At 40.4% G+C, this 26,294-nt stretch overlaps 1 long non-coding RNA gene across 1 annotated transcript in view; it reads left to right on the top strand.

Moving 5' to 3' along the window:
* Positions 1-247: 247 nt before the first annotated feature.
* LOC311595921 overlaps positions 248-26,294 on the top strand; it is a 43,779-nt gene continuing 17,732 nt past the window's right edge. The window contains exon 1 of the long non-coding RNA XR_014778617.1: positions 248-349. This is a non-coding gene — a long non-coding RNA (uncharacterized lncRNA). The remainder of the gene's footprint in view (positions 350-26,294) is intronic.

The following is a 26,294-nucleotide window of genomic DNA, read 5'->3' as shown; positions in this document are numbered from 1 at the left end:
TCGCCATCTCAGTTCCATTCTATTGGTGTCTGGGGAGCTCCGGTAACTCCTATTCATTCGGAGTACGCACTGGCTCTGATGCCACCCAGAGTTGTACGCGACAATGTTCCAGATGGACTGAGTGCTGACCTGAGACCCAGTCAACATCTTGAATATCCAGTGCCCTACTCTAGAAGGTCTCCTGCCTGGAATGTGGGATAAGATGAATACAGAGTGAGCACGCACCTAAGACGTTGTCGTAATCGGAACTACTAACGGCCCAAACTGCTTAATGAACACTCAGAAACGGCCAGTAGATGGAAATTATTGAGAGGATGCTCATAATAGCTTACCCTACGAGATGAGAAAGGTGGGTGAATCAAAGACAGTTTGGTTTTGGAGAGCTGGTGATGTCATCCCTTCTGTGTGGGAACAAATATAGAGCAGATGAGTGTTAAGGAGAGTTGAGGGGACAGTGGGCTACACTTACGACATGTTGACTTTAAATTCCCTGTGGACTATTTGAGTGAAAATGACTAATAGGTGGCAGGAGGTAGGATTGCAAGGGTTGGCAGAGGCGGCTAGGCTGGAATTAATCCACACTTAGGCTGTTGGGGAAATGCTGTGCTGTGTGAGTTAAGGGAGGAAGTGCAGGGTGGCATGAGAAAGCAGAGGACAGAGCTGCTCCCACCGGACACACAGGAAGGGACTTGCAGCTCAGCTTCGCTGGGCGAACATGTGTGAGAACCAGGGAGCAAGCTCATTCCTGCGACAGGACACCAGTGACACCGGAAAGAAAGCAGGAGGAAAGCACAGCCGCTGTCACAGCACGTGGAGCCAGGGTGTGTGGCAGTTCTGACAGAGGAAACTTGGCTGACACAAGCCAAGTCCAAGCATGAGGAAAGATGGCGGAATGAATGCTAGTCTATGAAGATGTGCCTGCCCTCTCCACTCATCTGGAATGGCAGACGGCCCTTTTAAACAAAACAAGTGAAAGCGAATAAATACACTACATTGAGACTATCTGTGCTGTTTTACTGAACAGTAGATTATTTCACAAAGAAAAAAAGTACCAGTGAGAAGATACAAAATACACATACCTGCGGGAAGAAAGCAGAGTCACTCCCGGCACCCTCCAAGAAACCCAAATTAAACAAAACAAAACAAACAGATTTCGAACTGAAAGACAAACAAACAAACAAACAAACAGATTTTGGTTGGAGGATGAGGGCGAAGTATTAAATAAAAACCATATGATAAATCTATATTTGTGCTGTAATTTAAATCTGTATTTAATCCCTGAAGACAAAATAACAAAAATTAAGAAAACATAAACAGATGAACTGCATAATGCTGCTGCTGAGAAAAAATATCTGAAGGTCCATGCCAACAGGCTAAGAAATAAAAATAGGTGAAAAAGATAAAGGAAGTCAATTTAAACCTTAAAATCATTCAAACTGATCAGGTAGCTAACACAAGTCTCAATACATATGCTGAAAAGTATGTTTGAAGGGAAAACTTTAAGTTTTTAGTTGAATTAGAGCATAAATATATGACATACTTCACACATCCCATAGCTCATGAGAACCCTGGGATTTGACTACATGCAACTATAAAGCTGTAGGAAGCACAATTATTAACATTTTTGTGATTGGTTAGATCACTATCGACATGTTTTTGCAAACCTAACAGAACACTTTTTTTATAGCCATGCAGCTTTAAAAACAACCAATAAAACAAGATAAAGCTGAATTAGGTAAGCAAAAATTTTAATAAAAAATCATGAAAATTATGGCCTTCAAGGAACTACTACTAACAAAGTTTCAAGTCCAGGAAATTTTATTGAAGAATCCTTTCAAAGTTTCACGTAACACAGAAAAATGTGTGCCTCTCACATATTAAGAAAGGTTTTGGCTAACCAGCTAACCAGGCCAGTGTAATCTAAATGCCATAAGTTGACAAGGATAGTGCATAAACAAGAATTTCAGGAAGATAGAGTCTTTATGTACAACTCTTCAGTATAAAATTGTGGCAGATCTTTTCTAAAGTTTTCCTAACTGCCTTTTTCATATTTCAGAAGTAATGCATGAAACAGCCAGTAGGGTAACTCGGGAAGAACATTCTAGTAGCTCCTGCTGTATACTTTGAGGAAGGGCTAGGCCCTTAAAAGCAAGATGTGTTTACTCCAGTCAGAACAGACTGTTCAATATTAAAAAATAATTTAGCAGCCAGGAGGTCGTCATTTTCTCAGGAAACCTAGGAGCTGTTGCCGAAAAGTAAATTTCTTTATAACAGAGACTATTATTCCACATGGATATCTTTTAAAAATTAAGGTGGTGGGGTGGGAGTATTGGGAATTAACCTAAAAATAAAAATAAATTTGTGAAATGTACTTATTTTTAATATACAAAATATAACTTAGATATAAAAGTCTGAGCTAATTTCTAGAATGAGAGAGATCAAATGCCGGGAATTTTTGTAAGAAGTATTTCTCTGACATAATTATAAAAACACTTTTCATAATAACTATGAACAGGTCTTCCAGGAAAAAAAATCCTAAACAAACCTCTTTGTGTTCCCAAAACCTTCTGGTTCACCGCGAGTGCAATGAATCTTTTCTGATGCCCATAGTATCATCAATAGTTGTGTTGCCTTTCTCTAACACTGTCTAGGTGGTGCCTCTCAGACTCACACTTGTCAATAAGTAGATTTGAACTGCCAGGTATGGTGGCGCACATCTTTAGTCGCAGCACTCGGGAGGCAGAGGCAGGCGGATCACTGCAAGTTCGAGGCCAGCCTGGTCTACAAAGTGAGTCCAGGACAGCCAAGGCTACACCGAGAAACTCTGTCCAAAAATAAATAAATAAATAAAAAGTAGATTTAAGTATGGTTCTAGCAACTTCCATGTCTTTTTTTCTTAACTTCCTGAATATGTGTGTGTGTTAAAATATTTGATTTTCTCTTTGCATCTGACATACAGCTTTTGATGTTTGCTGTCTCAAATACTCAAATGGCTTAATATCATAACGCGATATCTGTTCAAAAATGCCTGATTTTCCCAGTGCTCATTCAGCTTTAAGTCTGGGTTCTGATGACTTTCACATTCTTGTAGAATTTTGAGAATTTTAGGGATTGAATAGAAAAACAGAAGCTGTTAGAATGATTTATTAAGCAGTGAGCCGACCCAACATGGAACTAGTTATACAACTTTCCTGAAGAATACAACCTATGACTTAATAGGTATAGGTACAAAACTTTTACTGGAACAACTATTGTCAAGATGTCCATGGCCCTCCAACTAATTCGTATAAATAATACAGCCATAATGTCTTCACGAAGTCCTCTCAGAATACTGCTAATTTTTAAAGAAAAAAAAAAAAACAAATGAAAATAGCCAGAAAAAATAAAAATAAGTGATGAAGGAAGTTCACATTATCGAGGATAAAAATAAATTGAACCATCATAGTGAGGAACATGAGATGTCTGCTCAGATATAGTGGATAATTGCCACAGAACAGACATTCTATGTGGTGAATATTCCCATGCCCACTGTAATGTGGTGCGTGAGAAATGCCTGCATCATTAAGAGAGTTCTGTGTTAGTAATAAATACTTCCGAGGCGTTTATTTTTAATTTGAAAGACTTCCTAATATTGGAGTCAGAGCTACTCAAGAGGTATTGGAAACACGAGGCTGAGGCTGACTTTGGACTTGGAGAGCTGAAGTTTCTTTTGTTTTGTCTTAAGTAATTTATTCAGATTGCATCTCAATTGTTATCGCCTTGCTTGTATCTTCCCGTTCCCCCTCCCTCCCTTTTTCACCCTATTCCCCTCCCCTAGGTCTGTGACAGAAGGGGATCTCCTCCCCCACCAATGATCACAGCCTATCAGGTCTCATCCTGGTAGCCTGCTTCCTCTTCCTCTGAGTGCCACCGGGTCTCCCTGCTAGGGAGTGGGTACAAACGTATGGAGTGAAGGAAACCCAGAGCAATGCATGACTTTGAGGAATCGCTGTGTTTGCGGGCTCGGGTCGGTCCTCAAATCTAGGAGGCCAAGGTACCAGGAAGAATAGGTACTATCCCACAATTCAGAGGGGGAGACAACCAGGCTCAGGAAATAAATGGGCTCTAAGGTCTTTGTGAGAGACAAGAACCACAGGTGGGAAAGAAAAGAACTGATCAGGAATTACACTCACATATGGACGGCAGGTAAAACGTGTAGCTGTGAAAGCCAAGGGTAGAGATGGGGTTACCGAAATCGTGCCAGGCGCTTTCACAGCGGTGTTACTTCTTAAACATCTATATTTGTTTTAAACCTCTTTCATAAGCTTATCGATTACATAATTGCCAGTTAGCTGCATTGTTCCATGAACTGGTAAATGTACAATTTTAACCACGGTCACCACCTCCCAGGAAGATCTCTCTTGACGTTTCCTAGGGAGTTGCCACCCTGACCTTAGTCTCTGGCAGCCACTCTGGTGTCGCTCAGGCCTCTACAGTTCTGCTTGATATAATAAGCAAAGACATAGATGTTCCTTCTGCTCTGATCTCCTTCCTATAATATAACATGGACTTTTGGTATTTTATTTTTAACATGTCCTTTACATTGCTGGATAATGTTACTTTAACAAGTGTCTCGTTATCAGAATTAATCCTTACACTCACTATTAGGAGTAAATTTTACTATTTCATATCTATTGAACTGAGGATCCATGAGTTTGCTTGGCTGCCTGGCTAAAAGCATCTGGACCCTGTATAACTCCCAAACCCAAGAACAACATATAAGTCAGAAATGGAAAAAATACATACTTTATTTTAAGAGGAAAACTAGAAAGAAATTTTACAGAGATGGAGCAAGTAATTTCTCAAAAATTCATTAACAATTTGTGGCCAAACCTGCTCTTTTTCATGCTCCCACCCCACCCCCCACTCCATTCCCTGTGTGTCAGTGTTTCAAAGACAATGAGAATTCAGGAGGAACACAGTCTACTTCACACCCCTGGAACAATTTTAGGAGCCTGGAGAAAATTGAACTTCTGATTTGGATCGGTTCCTGGGGACATTTGCCACAGCCACATGCTGCCATCAATTGTACAGTGCACGATGAGAGTGAGCCACGCTGTAGATAGAAAAAGGACAAACTGCCTGGGAATCTGTTCGCTTCTAAATATAACAGTTCATTTTCGTGTTTATGTAGAGCAGCAGCAAAGCTCTGCTTTGCCAATACTGGATCTTATTTAATTCTTAGATTTATATTAGTTCACCCATCGCCTGACTTTTGAATGCCTCGTCTCCTCGCTGGAGAGATTGTGTGCAGATTTAGAAAACAAGACGTCCAGGATTCTTGCTGCCTTCGGTCCCGCAGCAAGCTCCCCTCCATTTTTTGAACACGATCAAGGCACCCCGCAAGGGCCACCACAAGCGAATGTGTTTCACATCACAACACAGATGGCTTGTTTACAGCATTTCCTCTTCTCGTAGAAATTTTTAGGGATGGATTCAAATTTGCCTCCTTGTTGCCGTGTGTGTCTTATACTTCTATTCTTGTCAAAACCCGGTGATGCCCTTGAAATACGGCAAGAAACCGTTTTGCTTTCATTTCTTCTAGCGCGTGATGAAGAGGCACAGGGTTGGTGGAGACCGCGGCTGCCTCCTCCCTGTTCGGCAACGCTTAAGCAGCAGTGTCCAGCAGCAGCCTGGAACCACCCGAGGTCCACCTTGACGGAGCCTCTCCATCATGGATCTCAGCATATTAAGTGACCGGTCCATCTACTTGGCTCTTACGTATAAAAATTCTGACCAGCCTTTTTTGTTCCCATAATGATTCTTAGCCATTACTGTACCTTCCATTTACTGGGAAGGTACCATCTAGGTCCTAGCCCACGCTTTCTGAGTGAATTGTTTCCAGGTTGGCAGCCTGAACACCAGAATTGTTAGTTTCCGTTGTGATCGTATTGAATAGCCTGGGCTGAACACATTGGTCCAGAATTGACAAGTGTTCCAAAGGATGCCCATAGAAGACTTTATTTACTTCTTTTCTCACCATGCGGGGCGGGGGGAGGGACTGTGTTTGCCATGTAAGGTTATAGAAGTGCATGGATGTGGGAATGTTTCCATAGTGATGAATATTTATGGAGAGCACGGCAGCTCTCTTATCCTACATCCAACAGGTTGAGGAGAATGTTTTGTAACCTTCTGTAAGAACAGGAAATGCATCTAGCTCCTGAGGAACTCTTTTTCTAACATCTTATCTGAAAGGATATTTAGCAACCTCTCCTCTCAAAGTTAGCAGGAAGCATATACCCCAGTGCTGAAGCACCACCAAAAATTTACACTTTTAAAGAAACCTGAAGCCAGTATATGCAGTCACCACTCCAGGCTGGGGTGGCAGCTGTGCTTGGTATACATTTTAGGGCATATAGTAGCATTCCCAGTGTCTTCTCTATAAGCATAAACAATTTTCTATCCCAGATGTAACAAAAAATCATGTCTACACATATCACTAAACACCCTGCTAGAAGCAAAACTACTTTGTGTTAAAAAGCATCACTCAAAAAAAATAGATTTTGTCTTCATATGTAGATGGGAATCTAGCGATATCATATCCTCTCAGTGCTGATCTATATCCATTGTTATAGCCGTTGTTCCATTAAATACCTGTTCACAAAGCTATGCTAAAATATTTTGGCAAACTGGGCCAACTACCGTTATATTGACAGTATTGTCAATCTCCAAACATGTGACGTTACAAAAGGTCTGTTTTCATTGTTGAGATGTGTAAGGGACAAACAAGACAAAATGTGTAAGGGAAAAAAAATGAGCACTCTGTACCCTCATTAGAATCCTCTCTATCAGATGCCCCAGCCTTCAGAGCCCTGGGTTATTTCCAAAGACAACCAGGCTAAATCACAGGAATTTCTTTTGATTCTCTTCTTCCATTTTGTGTCTACTTTATAACTTAAAAACCCCATTCCTTTCCCAGGAGTGGGAATACTATGGAAGAGGCAGGAGACGCTGACTTAGATTACCTCTCTTGTGAGATGGCACCTTGCGTTTTCCTTAAGGCAGTAATGGAAAGCGATTTTACTTGAAAATTGGGTTCCAGTAGGATTGCTTGAGCCCTTACATTTTGTTCTCCAGCATGAATTAATCCATACTGACTGTCTGTACCACTTAGTCTATACGAATTGCAACAATTGTTGGAAACCTGTTAACCTTATGTTGCAATATAACATAATAATATAACATAATAATAATGTGATTAATGAATAAAATAGGTTGAATAAGGAAATAAAAAGATTGAAATTTTAAGATGATAGGAAAGGTACGTGAATCAGAGCAGCTCTCAGTCTACATTCCTGGAGACTAAACCGGAACTAGCCAATATTACCCACTGTAGAAAAAGATCCCGTTAAAGAGGAAGTGGACCTGCACACATAGTACATTGTGCACATCTTCAATATTGAAGTTTAATGAAGACCATTTTAAGGGATGGGGAACAAAGGATGCTCCACAGAAGATCTAGGAACTGACGTGTTTTTTTACAAGGAAATTCAAAGTTACACAGATATATGAAGAAGATGAAGAAGCAACGCCAGCAGCAACGGAAGAGAAGATAATGACCCCAGTAAGTGTCAGAGAGTGCACAAATGTGTATGCATAGTCTTTGTGAGATTAAACACATGTGAATTGTACCAAAGCTTGGGAAGGAGTGACTGACTGAACTAAGTTTAAAGTGAACAGTGGAAGGCTGAGGGGATGACATTCCCTTCAGTAAAGAGCCTGTGGCACAAGCGTAAGCACTAGGATTATGGTCCCCAGGACCCATAGAGAAATAAAACAATTGTGGTGTTGTGTATGTTTAACCCCAGTGCTGGGGAGGCAGAAACATGTAGACACATTCCCAGGTCTCACCATTGAACCATCCTAGTCTGCTTGGCGAACTCCAGGACAGCTTAAGATTTTTGTCTTAAAAAAAAAAAAAACAAGATGGACAGTGCCTGAAGAATGACACACAATGTTTTCCCCTGAACTCCACATGTATGCACACACAACTACATATGTGCCCACACATCTACCCCCATACATGAACACATGCGTCTACACACATACACATATGCACACACAAAAGTGCACCATGGAATTACATGCTAAATATGTGTTTTTGTATCATGAAGGACAGCAAGGACTGTGTGTGCATTTGTAGATTCACATAAGACTCTGTCATTCTTTTTTTTAATATCTTTTTATTTCTTTTTTGATTTACATATTTTAAAATATTTTATTAGTTTATTCATATTACATCTCAATTGTTATCCCATCCCTTTTATCTTCCCATTCCTCTCTCCCTCCCGCTTGCCCTCTACTCCCCTCCCCTATGTCTGTGACTGAGGGGGACTTCCCCCCCTGTATATGCTCATAGGGTATCAAGTCTCTTCTTGGTAGCCTGCTATCCTTCCTCTGAGGGCCACCAGACCTCACCATCCATGGAACGTGGTCAAATATGGGGCACCAGAGTTATTGTGAAAGTCAGTCCCCACTCTCCACTCAACTGTGGAGAATGTCCTGTCCATTGGCTAGATCTGGGTAGGCGTTCGAAGTTTACTGCATGTATTGTCCTTGGCTGGGGCCATAGTTTGAGCAGGACTCCTGGGTCCAGATCCACCCATCATAATGTTCTTCTTGTAGGTTTCTAGGACCCTATGGATCCTTCTATTTCCCTATTCTCCCATGCTTCTAGGCCATATTTGTGACCATGCACAAAACTCAAGTCCAAGTGGATTAAAGTCCTCAACATAAAATCAGAGATATTAAATCGGTTAGAGGAAAAAGTGGGGAAGAGCCTGGAACACATTGGCACAGGAGACAACTTCTTAAACAGAACACCCAGGCCTTAAGGTCAACAATTAACAAATGGGACATCATGAGGCTGAGAAGCTTCTGTAAGGCAGGAGACACTGTCAACAGAATAAAGCGATAGCCTACCGACTGGAAAAAGATCTTCACCAACGCTACATCTGACAAAGGTCTAATTTCTAAAATGTATAAAGAACTCAAGAAATTAAACACCACCAAACCAAATAACCCAATTGGCAAATTGGGCTCAGAACTAAACAGAGAATTCTCAACAGAGGAATATCAAATGGCTGAGAAACACTTAAAGAAATGCTCAACATCCTTAGCCATCAGGGAAATGCAAATCAAAATGACACTGAGATCCCATCTTACACCTATCAGAATGGCTAAGATAAAAAATTCAAGTGATACCAGATACTGGTGAAGAGGTGGAGAAATAGGGACACTCCTTCATTGCTGGTGGGAATGCAAACTGGTACAACCACTTCGTAAATCTATCTGGCACCTTCTCAGAAAAATGGGAATAGGGCTTCCTCAAGACCCAGCTATTCCACTCCACGGACTCTGTCACTCTTACTTGAATGCAGTAGGTTTAGCATATGCTCCTATATGCCATAGAGTTAGTAAGAAAGCATCTTGGAATGCCTAGTCACAGTCAAACACTGTATAAAACCAAGATGATACAATAAAGAGCACATTTAAAGTTATATGCACTAGCCACTTGCAAATCAACAGTGAAGTAAGTGTGGAGTGGCCCAAGGAAATATGTTTGTGTCTGTAAATCATGGTAAGAAAACAACACTGTTTGGGGATGTTTGGATAATAAATGGCGAGCATGCTTATTTTTCATGTTTTGTACATACACCTTGTTGCCCGCAACTAACATTTTATTATTAATTAGTCATGAGCTGTTTATAGTGATATTGGAACACATCACATTCACCTCATACTATACTAAGCTTTTAAATGTTACAAAGATTATCCTATCAAATTCTTAACTATTCTCTGTGGACTTTATCTATTATCCAGATGATGCTAGGTGAGAAAAGTTAAATATATCTAAACTATTATTAGTTAATAGAAACAGAAATAAAGCTGTACACACTCACCTTAATCCAAGAGCCCACATTCGACCCTGTAGGGGTCACCAACTTATAGTGGAGGTTTTGGTTATGTTATGTAAACATGTTTTTGTTTTGATCCCAAGTGCGGCATATGTAACTGCCTTCAGCTTATCCACAGCTAATAATAGGCACATGAAAGGGCATGTGATCTTTGTCAGCTGGTAACATCCTTGTGAGAGGACATGTGGTCTTTGCCTTCTGGAAAACATCCTTGTACGAACTTACAGATGTTATAAACAGGAGCCCAGAGAGACGGGGGGGTGGGGTGGGGGGGTGGGGGGTGGATTTGCTTTGAAGCGCTCCTGGAGAGAAATGTTCTGGAAAACACTTTGAGAAAGCTGCTAATGATTTTTCTGCTGTTCTTGCTGCTGTTTGTGTCTGCTGTTTGCTGTTTGCTGTTTGTTGCTGCTTTCTGCTGGAATCCTAATGGCAAAGAGTGGAATCAGCCCAAGGAGCTGAGTCTAAAACGTTCTACATCGCCTGTCCCTACTAACCTTCTTTCTCTCCAACCTAAAGCAGGTGGATTAAAAAAAATCAAAGCCTACAGGTGGTTCCCAATGTGTGGTGCCAAAATGTTAGCGTTATTTTTATAAAACTGTGTTTGTTCTCTCTTAACCTGGCTATCACACAAATATCAGAGACTCCATTATATTATTTTAACAAGATTCACAGCACAACACTGAGCAGAATTAACTCTATTCTTAACCCTCTAAACTAATCAGGGTTCCCCCCAGGGTCCATCAACAGAGATACTTGCTCTTTGTGACTTTCCCTGATCCAACTGCTCTTCTGATGTGACCTGGACATGTGTCCATAACTCAGTCTCCTGGTTGAATCCACTACTTCCCCCCTAACTCCTCCTCCCCTGGCTGGCAGGAAGTCCAGCCTTATTCTCTCCCCTGCTCAGCAATTGGCTGTAAGCTGCTTTATTGGCATAGCAGGAGATGAATGAGGATCAGAGTTTATACAACATTGAGACAGGAGATTCTCAGAAGAAGGCTTGCAATCAGATATGGGGGCATACAGGAATCAGCATTTGAATTACATGATATCTTTATGCCTACACCAACTCCATTAACAGAAATTACAAGATGGCGATTTGAGAGTATATGGTGATAGCTCCTAAACTATGTATTCTCCTCCAATTCTTTCATTTTATTACTCCATGTTTACGCCAAATTTAACATTCATTACATGCAGGGGAAAAAAGACCACATACTTGGTATGCATTTTCATATTCATTGTCAGTGGCTCTGCCATCATATCTGGGAGAGGTACGACACAGAGAGTGTTCATAGGCTGCTCACCTTCACAGATGTCAAGAATAGTACGAGCATTTGAAGGTCTCTTTATTCTACCCACAGCTTCCAGGGCACAGTTAAGCGTCGCTCTCCTGTGTGTCATCACGTGGTCTAGCAGAGTGTCAGGTGACTGAACTCTTTTTCCACCAGTCACACATTAGTCTGAGTTTACAGTTTGTGAATTTCAAGAGTATATTTATCATGTAGCTAACTCAAAACCAATAATAAAACCAAAAGCTATATATTTACTTTCAGATACCACATTTTAAGGGGAAGTACACTATTTTTTATTTTACTAAAATAACCTGAATGTTTTACATTTCACTTCCAGTGTTTTCTCAAAGTGAAATCTGACTCATATTTTCCATGTAGTAAGATTTCTAGGACAGTCTTTATTTAAACAATTGCAACACTACGTCACAAGAAAGGCAACCTCCAGCGTAGTAGTTGGAGCAGCAACAGCCATCAAGAGTCCAGTTCAGGCCATTTGCTACATATGATAGGGGCATAAAGAACTTTGAATATCATGTTTTATGCTCTATCACCCTAACTGACATTAAAAATAAGTATCAGTTAAGATGATAGAAAGACCTTTAGCCACTATGATCCTTATCCAATCAGCACAGTAACATGTCAATATGAACACGTAACACTCTCTCTAAATACAGTTAATATAACATAAGTCAGTTTAAAACCAATATATTTACATATTATAACTGTGTCCATTCATATTAATGTGAGGTCTTTTCTAGAGGGGTTAGGGTTCTATTTTACATTTATTAACTCATTTAGGCATTTACTCTTGGGGATATGGGTGTAGGTAGATGTGCCTTGGAACACATGTAGGGGTCAGAGGACAAGTTTGATGAGTTGAGTTTCTCCTGCCATTATGTATATCCTGGGTAGTGACCTAGGGTCATCAGCCTTATCAATAGCAACATGGAGGCATCTTATTGGTCTCCAGAAAGGATTTTAAAAGTTTAATATTACTTTTTATTACATTTAAATTTAGGAACGGTCATACACACGCAACCAGGGGTGTGTGAGGGGCGAAGGACAGCTAGCTGGGGCCAGTTCGCCATCTTCACCATGTGGGTTCCAGACACGACATAGAGAGGGATGTTTTGCATCAAGAGCCTTTACCCACTGAACTGTCTCACCAGCCCCAAGGCTTGATGTTTTAAAGAAAGGATGAGGATATCTTAATACTTTTATGATTCTGACATTTACACCTCCTTTGAAACAAAACATGCAGAAATTATTTCTATTACTCTTTTTTTTTCTAAAATATTATGACCATCACTGATGTCTGAGAGAAAAGCAGAAGTCAGAAAGCATGGCCAGTGAGGTAATGTAAGCTTTAAATATTCTTAGTTCTATGAAAAGAATAACTCTGATAGCTCTGGTGGCTTTACTTTTCATTCATAGATGATACATTTTCTAGTACCTCTGGCTTACCTGGAACTTGTTATGTAGTGCAGCCTAACACTTCTAATTCTTGGGATATCCTCCTGTCTGTGGCTCCTGAAGCCTGGGATTATAGGCCTGTTTTCCACACCAGGATTTTGTAAATTTTTGAAATCTCCTATCCTGTGTTTCTTTCATTTTTAACTGAATAAAACAAGACTTAACTTTTAGCATAGGTAAGGCTTTTTGTTGTCATGCATTATATTCAGGTAAATGATCATGCACCGTTATTGATGTGGCTAAAACACAGTCTTGGTTACTGCTATTTCTTTTAAATAAATATACTTAGCAAAGGTTTGTTCATTCAATGAAATGAAAACTTTTAATTCATAATCTCTAACTACAGTCCCTTATAGCATCTTTAAAGTAGTTTTATTTTGAAGTTTAAATTTTTAAGTCAGAGTACAAAATGATTGGCTTCATTATGGCGTGTGTGTGTGTGTGTGTGTGTGTGTGTGTGTGAGAGAGAGAGAGAGAGAGAGAGAGAGAGAGAGAGAGAGAGAGAGAGAGGGATTATACTTTCTTACCACTCATCTCTGCCTCACTTCCACATGCTTCCCGCTCTGTTTCTTTCTTTCTTGTAGTTCCCCCTCTGCCTTTTTTTAAAATTAATTAATTGCTTTATTCATTTTACATCTCAATCTTAGCCCCATCCCTCTTCTTCTCCTGGTCCCGCCCTTCCCTTCTTCCCTCTTCCCCCTGCCCTGCTCCCTTACTCCTCAGAAAAGAGGACTCCTGCCACCAAGAACATCAAGTTACATCAGAACTGAAAGCATCCTCTTCCTAGGTAGCCAGGCAAAGCACCCCTCCCCAGGGGGAAGTCATCAAAAAGCATGCAACAGAGTCCTTGTCTGAGACAGCCCCTGTTCCCATTAGTAGGGGACCCACATGGAGACCAAGCTGCCCATCAGGTACAAATGTGTAGGGGCCTAGGCCATGTCCATGTGTCATCCTTGCTTGGCGCTTCAGTGTCTGCAAGACCCCCAGGGCCCACGTTAGTTGGCTCTGTCTTCATGTGGAGTTCCTGTTCCCTCCAGGTCCTTCTACCTTTCCTTCTCCAATACCACCCACCCCTCTTCCACAAGCTCACTGTCATGTTTGGCTGTGAGTATCAGCATCTGTTCCAATCCATTGCTGGGTGGAGCCCTCAGAAGACAGCTATGCTCGCCTTCCACCTGCAAGTATGGCAGAGAGTCGTTAATAGTGTCAGGGGGTTATCTCTCTTCCTTAGCGTGGGTCTCAGGTTGGGTCAGGCATTGGTTGGATATTCCCTCTATCTCTCCTCTATCTTTATCCATGCACATATTGAAGGCAGGGTAAATTTTAGGTCAAAGTTTTTGTGGGTGGGTTGGTGGTCCTCTCCCTCTAATAAGAGACCTGTTTGGTTAGAAAGTGGCCTCTTCAGTCTCCATGACCCCCACCACTAGGAGTCTCAGCTAGAGTCATAGCCATATCCTTCCAGGAGCCTACCTTATTTGTTTGTTTGTTTGTTTGGTTGGTTGGTTGGTTGGTTTGGTTTTGTATTGTTTTGTTTTTGAGACAGGGTTTCTCTCGTAGCTCTGACTGTCTTTGACCTGCTTTGTAGACCAGGTTGGCCTCAAACTCCTGTTAGGGTATGGTATGATGTATTTTGATGCTAATTACTGCTTGCTGTCTCTGTGACCCACCCTTTGATTAATATAAAGCCATCCCACCTGGGCAGGGCAAAGGAGATAGGTGGGTCTAGGAAAGAGAGGGATTCTGGGAAGAAGAAGAAGAAAGGAAAGAGAAGAAGAGACCAGAGGAGAGGGTCCTGAGGGGAGAAAGAAGAAAGATCGCCATGAGGAGGAAGGAGGAAGACCCTGAGGAGTGGAGAGGAAGGCAGCCATGGGTTAGGTGGAGGAGAAGCACATGGTCAGCATGGATGGAGAATCCAGCCCAGATGAAGAACATTAGCAAGTATTTGGGATTATGGATGGGAGGTAGCTTGATAGAAGTTATTAGGAACAGATGGCATGGGACTGAGGCAGGGATCCCATGCCTGCCCCACTCTGGGAGGTGGTTTAGAGGATTGATATCTGCCCTGCCCTAGGTTAGCTAAGGCTATTTTAAAATATAAGAAGTGCCTGTGTCTTGATTGATTGCTAGCCAGGCCTACTGATCATACAGATAATGAAAAACAATAAACTCACAGCCTGCCTCTTCCTCCAGCTTGTGTCAGAGATGCCCCTGTGCACCCCACCATTCCTCCTCTCTCTTCAAGCCCTCCGTCATCCCACTCCCACTCTCTCCACATCTGATCTACACCCTCATTTTCCTCACCACACCTTCTCCTACCCTGTTCCTTCTCTTCAGCCACTTCCACTCTCTATTCTATCCTCCCTTCTGAGTGATATTCAAACATCCTCCCTTGGGCTTTCCTTGTTACTCAGCTTGTTTGAGTCTGTGAATTATAATGCGGTTAACCTATACTATATGGCTAATATTTGCTTATAAGTGAGCATATACCATGAGCATCTTTCTGGGTCTGGGTTACCTCACTCGGGATGATCTTTTCTAGTTCTGTCTATTTGCCTGCAAACTTCATGATTTCCTTGTTTTTAATAGCTGAGTAGTATTCCATTGTGTGCAGGTCCCTAAGAACACCCTCCTCTGCTTTTTTTTCTTTATCATAAGATCCTACTGCCCTCTCCTTATGCTACTCCTCTGACACATCTTCCTCACCTTTCATGATCCTCTTGATAGTTTCATCACACACACACACACACACACACACACACACACACACACACACACACAAATTTTAAATCTAGGTCACATACACAAGAGAAAGCATGAAGTATTTGTCAGAGTCTGGTTTACTTCACTAAACATACTGGTTTCTAATTCCATCTATCTTCCTACAAATGTAATTATTTAGTTTTTATTTATAGATGCATAAAATTCAATGTTTATATCATGTTTTCTTTATCCATTTATCTGTTTGCAAACATGTGAGATGTTTCTGGCTATTGTGAATAGTGTATCACTGAACACAGGTGTGCAAGTATCTCTATGAAATTCTTACCTAGTCATAGGGATGTATCCAAGAGCAGCTGTGTCATGTTTAATGGTAGTTTTAGTTTTTGGGGTGAACTGTTGTATCAATATCCATAGTGGCCTCACAGGTTTACACTCTCATCAGCAGCAAGTAAGAGTTTCTCATTCACCAAATCCATTCTGAAATTTGTTATCAGGTTTTCTTGGTCACTTTCCTGATTGAATGAAAGACAAGCTCAGCACAGTTTTAATTCACATTTCTATAATGGCTAAGAATGTTTAACACTTTTCAAAGCATTTATGGACCATTTATAAACCAGAATTGCCTACTTCAGTTTGTTAGCCCACTTAATTATTGGACGACTTGTGCTATTTGGATTTTTTTTTTTTTTTTTTTTTTGGTCTTTAATTTTTGTAGTCCTGTATATACCCTGGAAAATATTTTTTTTTGTCTTATATGTACTTGGTGAAGAATCTTTCCCATTCTGCAGTCTGTCCCTTCACTCTGTTAAATATTTCCTCCAGCTTCCTCTCCAGAATGCTGGCATTACAGATGTTTGCCACCTTGCTGGTTATTACCCCATGACACAGTAGACAAGCCATCTACTATCTGAGCTACAACCCCAGCTTGTAGTTTCCTGAGATTTAACTGACAGTTTTCATCTATGTTCATCAGGGAAATTGGTTCATAGTTTTACTTTTTACTGTGTTCTAATATGATTTTGGTATGGGGTAATTCTAGCATTACATCATGAGTTTGATTGTACCCTCTCCTCCTTCCTCATGCAGCAGTTTGAGAAACATTGGCTTTTGTCCTTCTTTAACTCTTTGGCTCAGTTTGTTGGCAGGTCTGCTTTGTTAGGGACATTGTTTTGTTCAGAAGATTCTTGTTATTGCTTCGATCATGCTGATAACCACGAATATGAATCAATATTTCTGTCCTTTTGATTTTGTTGAGTCAGATGAGTCTAAAAATTTATCTCTTTTTGCATTTCCAAAATTTAGTAATTGAGTTTTAAAATATTCCTTAATACTTCTTTACATTTCATTGTAAATTGTAGTAGCTTTCTTTCCTCTTTCTTGTTTAATTTTATTAATCTGAGCTTTATCTCTTTTTGTTGTTGCTGCTGTTCAGGTTGGTTTGGGAGTTGTCGATCTTAATTTAGTTTTCTAAAGAGCCAAGTCTTTATTTGATGGAGTCTGTTGTTTGGTCACTATTTTTTTTTTTTTTTTTTTTTTTAGTTTCTGTCCTTATCTTTACTATTTTGACCCCTGCTTCCTGAGAGTGTGGAGCTCTGGTTCATTAAGATCTTGAGCTATATCACTAGATTATTTATTTATTGGTACTTTTTTATTCATTAATATGACCATTTATAACTTTTAACTTTCAGCTTCAAACTACCCTAGTTGTGTCCCAAAGACTCTGGTAAGGTTTTTTTGTTTTGTTTTGTTTTGTTTTCTTAGGACTCGAAAGATATTTACAAAGCTCATCCTTGTTATTGAGCGTTTTCTCGACATTTTTATTACATTCACAATGTGGTGTACAGATTTGTTTCATTATTCAAAAATGTTTGTATGATTGTGAAAGTAACCAAATTTTTTGAAAATCAAGTTTTCAAAGCACTGCATACTCTTACTTCCTGACCTCCATTGTAATTTCAATTCTTTTCTGTTTTGTAGTATCATATCATACTCCATTAAATTTTTTTAAAGTTTATGATTAATTGCTTTGACAACTCATAGCTATTTCTCAGATTTTAGCTATTTTTATTTTCTAATAACTAGAGGTGGATCCTATCAGCTGTAAAATTTCTAATTAGGGAAAAAATCAAGAGTGCCCAGCCCAGAGCACGGAAAGCAGCACCATTTTATCAGGCAAATACAACTCTCTCACATTGAAATGGTTTCTAGGCCAACTCTGTCCCCATGATGTAAAGTCAGATGCAGCAGGTGAGGAGCACAGCTTAGCTTCTAAAACAAGCACCTGCCCCCGGTGCATGTCGCGTTCTGCTAAAGAGTTCAGTTAGTGCACGTGGACTTAAAAATAATGAAGTATGAACCACTTCTACAGACATTACTCCTACCTAACACAGTCTGTTTAGACTTAACTTTTAATTACTTTAAGAAAGCATACTTCCAGTCCACTTTAAATCCTCTTTATGATGAAGGAAAGCAAATATTCTTTATTCGGTAGGATGTTGACGGTAAATCACCAGTGAGGCAATTCTATCGTAGTGGTTAATGCTGTAGCCCTACTCACCATTTGCTCTAAATTTTGTGTGATTCCAATGCCTGAAAAGAATGGAAACAAACAATCTTAAAAATCAAAGGCAGTTTCCATATCTTTGGTTAAATTTTGATGTGAGATAAATTCTCAAGTCCAGTGGCTTATGTTATAATTGTAAAGTCAACCCTGAATGGTCTGCACTTGGTCTTAGAGAGTGGCTTATTAGTGTTTGCATCCATACAATCAAAACTTGGACTTTGTCATTTGGCCATGAAGATCTTATAACCGTGAATCAAGAAATAAGAAGAAGATGAAGAAGAAGAAGAAGAAGAAGAAGAAGAAGAAGAAGAAGAAGAAGAAGAAGGAGGAGGAGGAGGAGGAGGAGGAGGAGGAGGAGGAGGAAGAGGAGGAGGAGGAAGAGGAGGAGGAGGAAGAGAAAAAGAGGAGGAGGAGGAAGAGGAGAAGGAGGAAGAGAAAAAGAGGAGGAGGAGGCAGAGGAAGAGCAGCCACTGTAGCTCTAGAAATACTATCAGGGAAGAATTTGGGGAAGTCAGTGGCAGAGCCAAGGCTACTGGTTTTCATTTGCAGTATAAGCCTGTCTCATAGAACGTCATCTTTCAAGTTAAGCCCTAGCAGGATCTATCTATTTGTAACTGTGACAATTAACAGTTTCTATTTCCCATTTGAAGACTGGAAGGAATATGGCAGTGATAATGATGACTATTTATTCAGGTTACTTCTGCTTTGAAGCTGTTCTTGGGTCTCTATATTGTACCATGTTCCTTGTAAAGGGAAAACCAAAATTACTTTATTAAGTGACCCTTGAAAATTTCCCCAAATCCCCATTTGGTTTGGATTTCCCGTAATCTATTCTCGGATGATAATAGCAGAGGAAAACATATGGCCCTAATAGATATTCAGACCAGATGTCAGTTGTCTGACACATATCCTATTCCTGAGCGGCTGGGCAGAAGAGTCTGTGTGAGAAGATGGGAAAGTCATTAGCTAGAGACGGTGCACATCCCACTATTCTCACCAGTTTACAAAAGCCAAAGTCCTGGGCTGCAGCCCCTCCGGTCATGTCACTCTGGAAAATTCTGGAAAATGTTGACAGCATTCAACCTGCTGCAAGTGCACACAGAGCAGAAGGGAAGGAGATATACCTGAGATCGAATCCCAGGACAGATTGAAAACAGAAGGGCAGCTCATTGCTGGCCCTGTGTGCACTGCCTGCAGCACAGAGCATGCAAAACCTCAGAGGCAGGCCCTCCCTTCTCACCTGTTTCTATGGCTTATTTCAGGGATGGTTCCAAAGCTTGTGACCTATCATGGGTTTCATCCACAACAGAGCATAGCAAACTAGACATGTTACTAGAGCAAACTGACAGCAGCAAAGTCAATAAGGCATCTTTGCAGACCATTGATCAAAATGGAATTGGACAGTTTTACTTTGTTAAAGCAAGCCTACCTAAAATGCTGCCTGATATATGCACCTTTCAATCACTGGAATTAGTTATGGTTTTTGTTATTAAAACGCAGGTATCACCTTGGTTTCAGCAAACACTCAGTGAACACTATTACTGTAGAAGGTGTGTCTTATTTAACACATGAAAACATAGCAGGGGAACTGTTTTTCAACAGAGCCTTTTCCAAAACAGCTTACAAGATGTCTTTACCACCAACAATAATTGGACACAATAACAAAATTTGAGAACCAAGTATTGGATCTGTGGATGAGTGTGAACAATCTTCCTTTTCAGCTCTTGAATGCTACAGAAACGCATAAATATGAAAGGAAACACTTCTCTTACCTAGAGTCCCAGTAAGATGTCCTCCCCTTTGTCTCACTTTCATGGGACATATCCCTTGGGTTAATGTCCAGATATAAGTGAGTATACACCATTTGACTCTTTCTGCTTCTGGGTTAACTCACTCATTATGATCATTTCTAGCTCAATCCATTTGCCTACAAATTTCAGAAATTCTTTCTTTTTAATAGCTGAGTAGTGTTCCATAGTGTATATGTACCACAGTTTCTTTATCCATTCTTCTACTGAAGGACACTTAGGCTGTTTCTATGTTCTGGCTATTATGAATAAGGCTGCTATGAACATGGTTGAGCAAATATTCTTGTTGTGTACTGGAGCATCCATTCCATTCCAAGGAGTGGAATAGCTGGGTCTTGAGGAAGTCTTATTTCCAGTTTTCTGAGATAGCGCCAGATAGATTTCCAAAGTGGCAGTACTAGTTTGCATATACAGGGAAGGAGGTCCCCCTCAGTCACAGTCATAGGGGAGGGGAGTTAGAGGAAAATGGGAGGGAGGGAGAAATAGGATGGTACAAGGGATGGGATAACAATTGAGTTGTAATATGAATAAATTAATAAAATATATTGAAAAAAGAAATGAAACACTTTATACATGGATAATTATGAAAAGAGACAAAAATATGGTGCACGTCTGAAAGTCTTCTCTTTCTACACAGAGTAAAACAACATTGCCCTTTAGAGGCCAGTTGGGAAGGCCTGGTAATGTGCAGTGTGGTTTGGAGGATAAATACTGTATGTTATTGTTTTAGTCCTTCAAATCTGCTTTTACTAATTGATAATCACTGGCAAGTGCAAACTTGTAGTAAGGAATATAGTTATGATGCTCCTAGATTCAGTTGAAATAAAAACCCAGCTTTTAAAATAATTTTTTAACTAACATTAACCAGAAATCAATAACCAAAGGCACGGGCCATGTCTTTCCTACCAATTGTGCACACAATTCAAATGCTGAAAATACTAGTTAGAGGGGATGTTTGTGCTTCGGTGGGTGTATGTGTAAGCAGCTCTGGGTAGGAGAGAGTGCAATGTGTGTGTGTGTGTGTGTGTGTGTGTGTGTGTGTGTGCATGCACACATGAAGACATCAGGGTTTTGTGTGTGTTCACGTGTGTGTGCACAGCTGAGTGTGTGTGTGTGTGTGTGTGTGTGTGTGTGTGTGGCGTGCGTGCATGCACACATAAAGACATCAGGGTTTTGTGTGTGTTCACGTGTGTGTGCACAGCTGAGTGTGTGTGTGTGTGTGTGTGTGAGCTTGCATGCAACATGGTGATCAGACATTGGCATCAGATTTCTTATTTAGTCATTCACCATCTTATTTTTTGAGACAGGGTCTCTCAATGAGCTCATTGGTTCAGCTGGACTGCCTGGTCAGCAAGCTCTAGAAACCTGTCTGTCTGTCTTCCTACATACATATTATGGAAGTTAGAAACATACCTGGATACAGCCTGCTGCTGCCAGGTTATGAGAGATCAAACACAGGACCTTATGCCTTTACCACAAGCATGTTACCAGGTAAACATCCCCTCAGCCTCAATGTTGCCATTTTCACAGGAGCCTCCCCTTAATCACATAAGGGTTTATGGCTGTGTCTTTTGGTTCAATGAGATACAAGACCAAATTAAAGCAAAGGGTAGAATGCCAGTCCTTCTGGCTCTAGTTAGCTCATTATAACTGGTTCTGTGGAGGACCGAAGATTCACTGGAGAGTTACTCCATTAACTAGAATTTGGATAGGTGCTCTTAGGAAGCAGGAGAATGTTGCATATTCAAGAGAAGGAAAGCCAGGACACACCCTGGCCATGAAGGCATCCTTAGCCAAAATGAAGAATATGGGCTTGAAGTTCTACATCTCTGCAACAAGAGTTAAAATATTTCACAAGGATTTCAGGGGCTTGAGCCAGGGTTAGGAACTTGGCTCTCTAAGAGAGTGGGAAGCAAAAAAGTCCTGGTTCACTGCACTTTTTAGGTGTGGTTTACAGCATCTGGTGTAGAGTGTCAGAAGGCAGGGAAAGGATGCTGGTAAAATACAAATATGTAATATGACAGTAAACTATGTAGAATCCAATGTGGTACACCCTAGGCAATAGACAAAAAACAATGTCAATGCCAATAGCTACCCAGTTTCTAGATGCCATAGAAAGAGAAAGATGAGAGTCTAAAAGTAATGTCAACAATGGCCGGGCTTCATGGAGCCCACTTATAATCCCAGCACTCAGGAGGCAGAGGCAGGTGGATCACTGTGAGTTCGAGGCCAGCCTGGTCTACCCAGCCAGTCAAGGACAGCCAAGGCTAAATGGAGAAACTCTGTCTCAAAAAATAAATAAATAAAAATTAAAAAATTAACAAAATAATAAAAGTAATGTCAACAATAGGCCTGAATTCGCAATGTGTTCACCTGCTGTGATATTACAGCTACACACTGGAGGAGGTTCTGCTGACCTCTCCTTGGAGACATACAGAGATTATGATACCTTAAAGGAGAGAAGATGAGCCTAGATTGCAGATTCGAAGCCACCACTGTTTCCAGGCTAACGCACCGTGTTCCGTCACAGAGTCCGGCCTCTTCCACACACATTGCTGCTTTGGAAGTAGGAAGGTCTGAAGGAGAGAAATTAGGTCTAAGAGGGAAGCTGACCAGACAAGAGAAAGGTGCCTGTGACTGTAGTCTGAAGTCAGTCATAGCGAAATACTAAGTAGTGTGTCTCTACTCAGCAAAGGATGCAGAGGAAAGCCATCGTCTCAAAAACACACCAGTGGACAAACAGCTTTTTCAAAACACTACCCTTGTGGCCTTTAGAAGAAGGGTTTGGGTAAGGCAGACATTTTAGACCATTATCACAGAGATCTGTGAGAACATAGGTGGCCAATGAGCGCCCAAGAAGAGAATGGGGGAACTATGGAATCTTGACTTGTTTGGAGGCGCTTGACCAAAAAAGAGTTTGGCTGTTTGCAGGAAAGAAGAGAGAATGTTTCCTAGATCTCTGTGTATGTGCCTGGTTAGGTCATTTTTTTGATCACTGGCGCTCGTACTGTAACCTTCACAGAATCACCTGAGAGATGATCAAAACACACACGCTGCAAGGTCCAGTCATAGGGTGTATAATACAAGGGGTCCAGAAAAACGTCACAATCTGTGTATCTGCAATAAGTTTCTTGCTGATGCTGAGATAGCATTAGAATACTGTAAAGTAAGGTTATTGGCTCTATGTTTATAAAAAGAGATCACCGTTTAAGTAATAGTATAATATGTCCAGTGTCTACGTATGTAGATGCCAGCTGTATCTGTATCCATCTGTCCATCCACCTCTTTATATACATCTATCTATCTATCTATCTATCTATCTATACACATCACACACACACACACACACTCCCAGCATAAAGAAACTAGAGATAGAGGGCAATAAATTTGTTTTTTAATGAGGAGGAAAGAATGGGACAATTTAATGGAAAAACAAAAAGTTTAAAATGCATTCAGTTTCAGATCTACATTGGTTGGAAATGGCATATGTAGAAGACTGGCTTAGAAAGACAAATTTAAAAGTTATTTCCATACATAAGGTAAATGACGAAAAGTAAAACTGTAAAGAACACTGGCTTGTGATGATGAAAAGTGTCAAAGACAGACGTCTAGGGCTATCATTTTTAAAGCAAACATCAAAATCTCCTGAGAGAGAAGGGAATAGAAGTGAAGTCTCAGAAATATGATGCCCAGAAATCTGGAGTTCAAAAGTGTAAGGAGGTTTGAAAGTGAAATACTTTGCCCACCTCAGGGAACGATTCTCCTCCCCCGCCTCCAGTGCCTGTAACCAACAAGATGATGTCTGCATCCATACCTTCCTCTAGCCCCAGCACTGCCCCTACACTACCATCTCTGGTCATTGTTACCTGCTCTAAGACTAACAGGGTAAGTCTCTACTTGGTACAAAAATATAATTAGGGTTACTTGCACAATTATGCCCTGTGAAAAACCTCACAGCCATTCTGCATTGTCTAAACCAGACCATGGTTCTCAACCCTTGGGACACGACCCCTTTAACAAACCACTATTGTGGAAACTATTTACAATTCAATTCATAACAGTAGCAAAATGACACTTATGAGGTAGCAATGAATAATTTTATGGGTTAGGGCGGTCACCACAACATGAGGAGCTATATTAAAGGGTCACAGCACTGGGGAGGTTGAGAACCAGTAGTCTAGACCAAGGGTTCAAGTCAGCTCAAGTCCACATTTACCATGCTGAGCAGCAGCTCTCACTCCTCATCCTCTTCCTACGGAAGAAGAGCAGACCCCCAAGGTGTGTGTAGCGATTAGACACAGATTTTAATCCAGATAAGTGCAACACGGAGCAAGATTTCTTACTGCTTGGTTAAGTATACAACTGTGAATCTAAGGTCAAGTCTATTTTCATATTATCATTGTTTGTTAGATTGTCCTTCTGTTCAGGTTTATAGCATGGGATACTTTTTATTGACTGACCCGGGAGCTCACCAACAAGCTGGGCTGGCGGGCATGGGATCCTCCACTCTCTGTTTCCCAACTATGGAATTAAACGGGTGGTGGTATCTAAACCCTGTGCACTGAGTCATCTCTCCAGCTCCCCATAATTTATTTTTCTTGTATCATGTGATTTAATAATTTAAATACACTTCTTCCTCCTTCATAATGATTTAGCATATGCTCTGTATTTTCCCACTGGCTCAAAGACTGTCTTTGTCTTTCAAAAAATTTCCATGTGCATGGGTGTATGTTTCATGAATTTTTACTCAACATAATCATAACCATCAGGTACTATGTCTTACCACTGAAGCATTATCATGAGTCTGACTACCCTGATCTTTATACTAACACCTTGGCACTTTGTGCTTGCTTCTCAGATAAAATTTAAAATTAGAAAAGATATAAAGTGCCATTATGAAAGTCAGTCCCCAGTCTCCACTTAACTGTGGAGAATGTTCTGTCCCTTGGCTAGATCTGGGTAGGGGTTTGATGATGACTGCCCGTTTTGTCCATGGTTGGTGCCTTAGATCAAGCAGAACCCCTGGGCTCAGATCTACCCATCATAATGTTCTTCTTGTAGGTTTCTAGGACCCTCTGGGTCCCCCTACTTGTCTATCCCCTATATTTTCCTCATCTAGAGTCTCAATAGGATGTCCTCACCTCTATCCCCGTTTCCTGGTAGGTGCAGACTGGGGACTGACTTTCACAGGATCTCTGGTGCCCCATATTTGGCCATGTCCCTTTGTTGGGGAGGCCCAATGGCACTCAGAGGACTACCAAGAAAAGACTTGATACCCTAGCACCATATTCAGGGGGAGGAGGTCCCCCACAGCCACAGTCATAGGGAAGGGGGATTGGAGTGAAAGTGGGAGGGAGGGAGGAAAGGGAGGATGCATGGGATGGGATAGAAAATGAGATGTAATATGAATTATTTTTAATTTTCAATAAAAATGTGTTATTATTAAAAAAAATAAAGTGCCATTATGTTTGTATTTAAATTGAGAAAAATTAACAATTTTAATTGTGGAGAACTATCATAGTGTTTTTTTTTTATAATATGGTTTGAAAATAAATTTTCTGTTACTTTTCCCTAAACATAATGCAAGTCTTTGCTAGACATATTTCTAAGATTTTAGAATTTCTTTTTTTTTAAGTTCTGCCTTATTATTAGATATATATTCAATGTACACACAACTGCTTTAGCTTTTGGTATAGAATGTAATAGACTTTATAAATTAAAAGCATTATAAGAGCGTTACTTAATTTTTTATTAGTTCTAATAGTGAGTAGAGAGAGTTAATTAGATTTTTTAAAGGCAACTTTAAGCTTCAAAGTCAATAAAAACATGACGTGAAATCCAGTGGACATTTGTAAATTATTCTTTATCTGCCACATGCATGTTTTTATTATTATCGTTGTTTGAAAAGATGGAATTTTAAATTTATAAAGTTGACCGATCAACCAAGGATTCATCATTACTCGCTCAAGTTTTGATAAATGTTGTGTCAAATGCATTGCTGGGATTGTAATATATTTCATGTACCCTTCTTCTTTTGTCTCCATCCTACAGACAAACCCAATTCTCGACTTTATTGACACAATTGTTTCTACAGAACCTTTTACTTTGTCTTACTTTGCAGGCTATTGAAGCATTTAATTATTTTCTCAGTATTTCTTTTATTTAGTTTTTACTACCAGAGTTGAGTGTCCCCATTAGGAATATGGTAGCACCTCAGAAGCTTCCTCAGAAGAGGGACATTTCTGAAAAACATTGACAGGGAGCTGGCTTGACACCTCAGCACTGACACTCTGAAAAGTTGACAAGGAGGTAGACCTAATCTACCACCATGATGCCCAGGCAGATTGTGGATGCCTCTACTGACTGTCCTGTTAGTATTAGGGTTGCCATGTATTTTCATAATTACCACTAGGATGAGAGTTCTCAGGGCCAGGACCATGGCTATTAAGTTTGTTGAATCTACAAATGTAATCAAACA

This window comes from Acomys minous, assembly GCF_964271855.1.
Source record: "Acomys minous genome assembly, chromosome: 4".
Classification (NCBI taxonomy): Eukaryota; Metazoa; Chordata; class Mammalia; order Rodentia; family Muridae; genus Acomys; species Acomys minous.
Note: the sequence above shows the minus strand (reverse complement) of the source record. Positions and strands in the feature narration are given on the sequence as shown.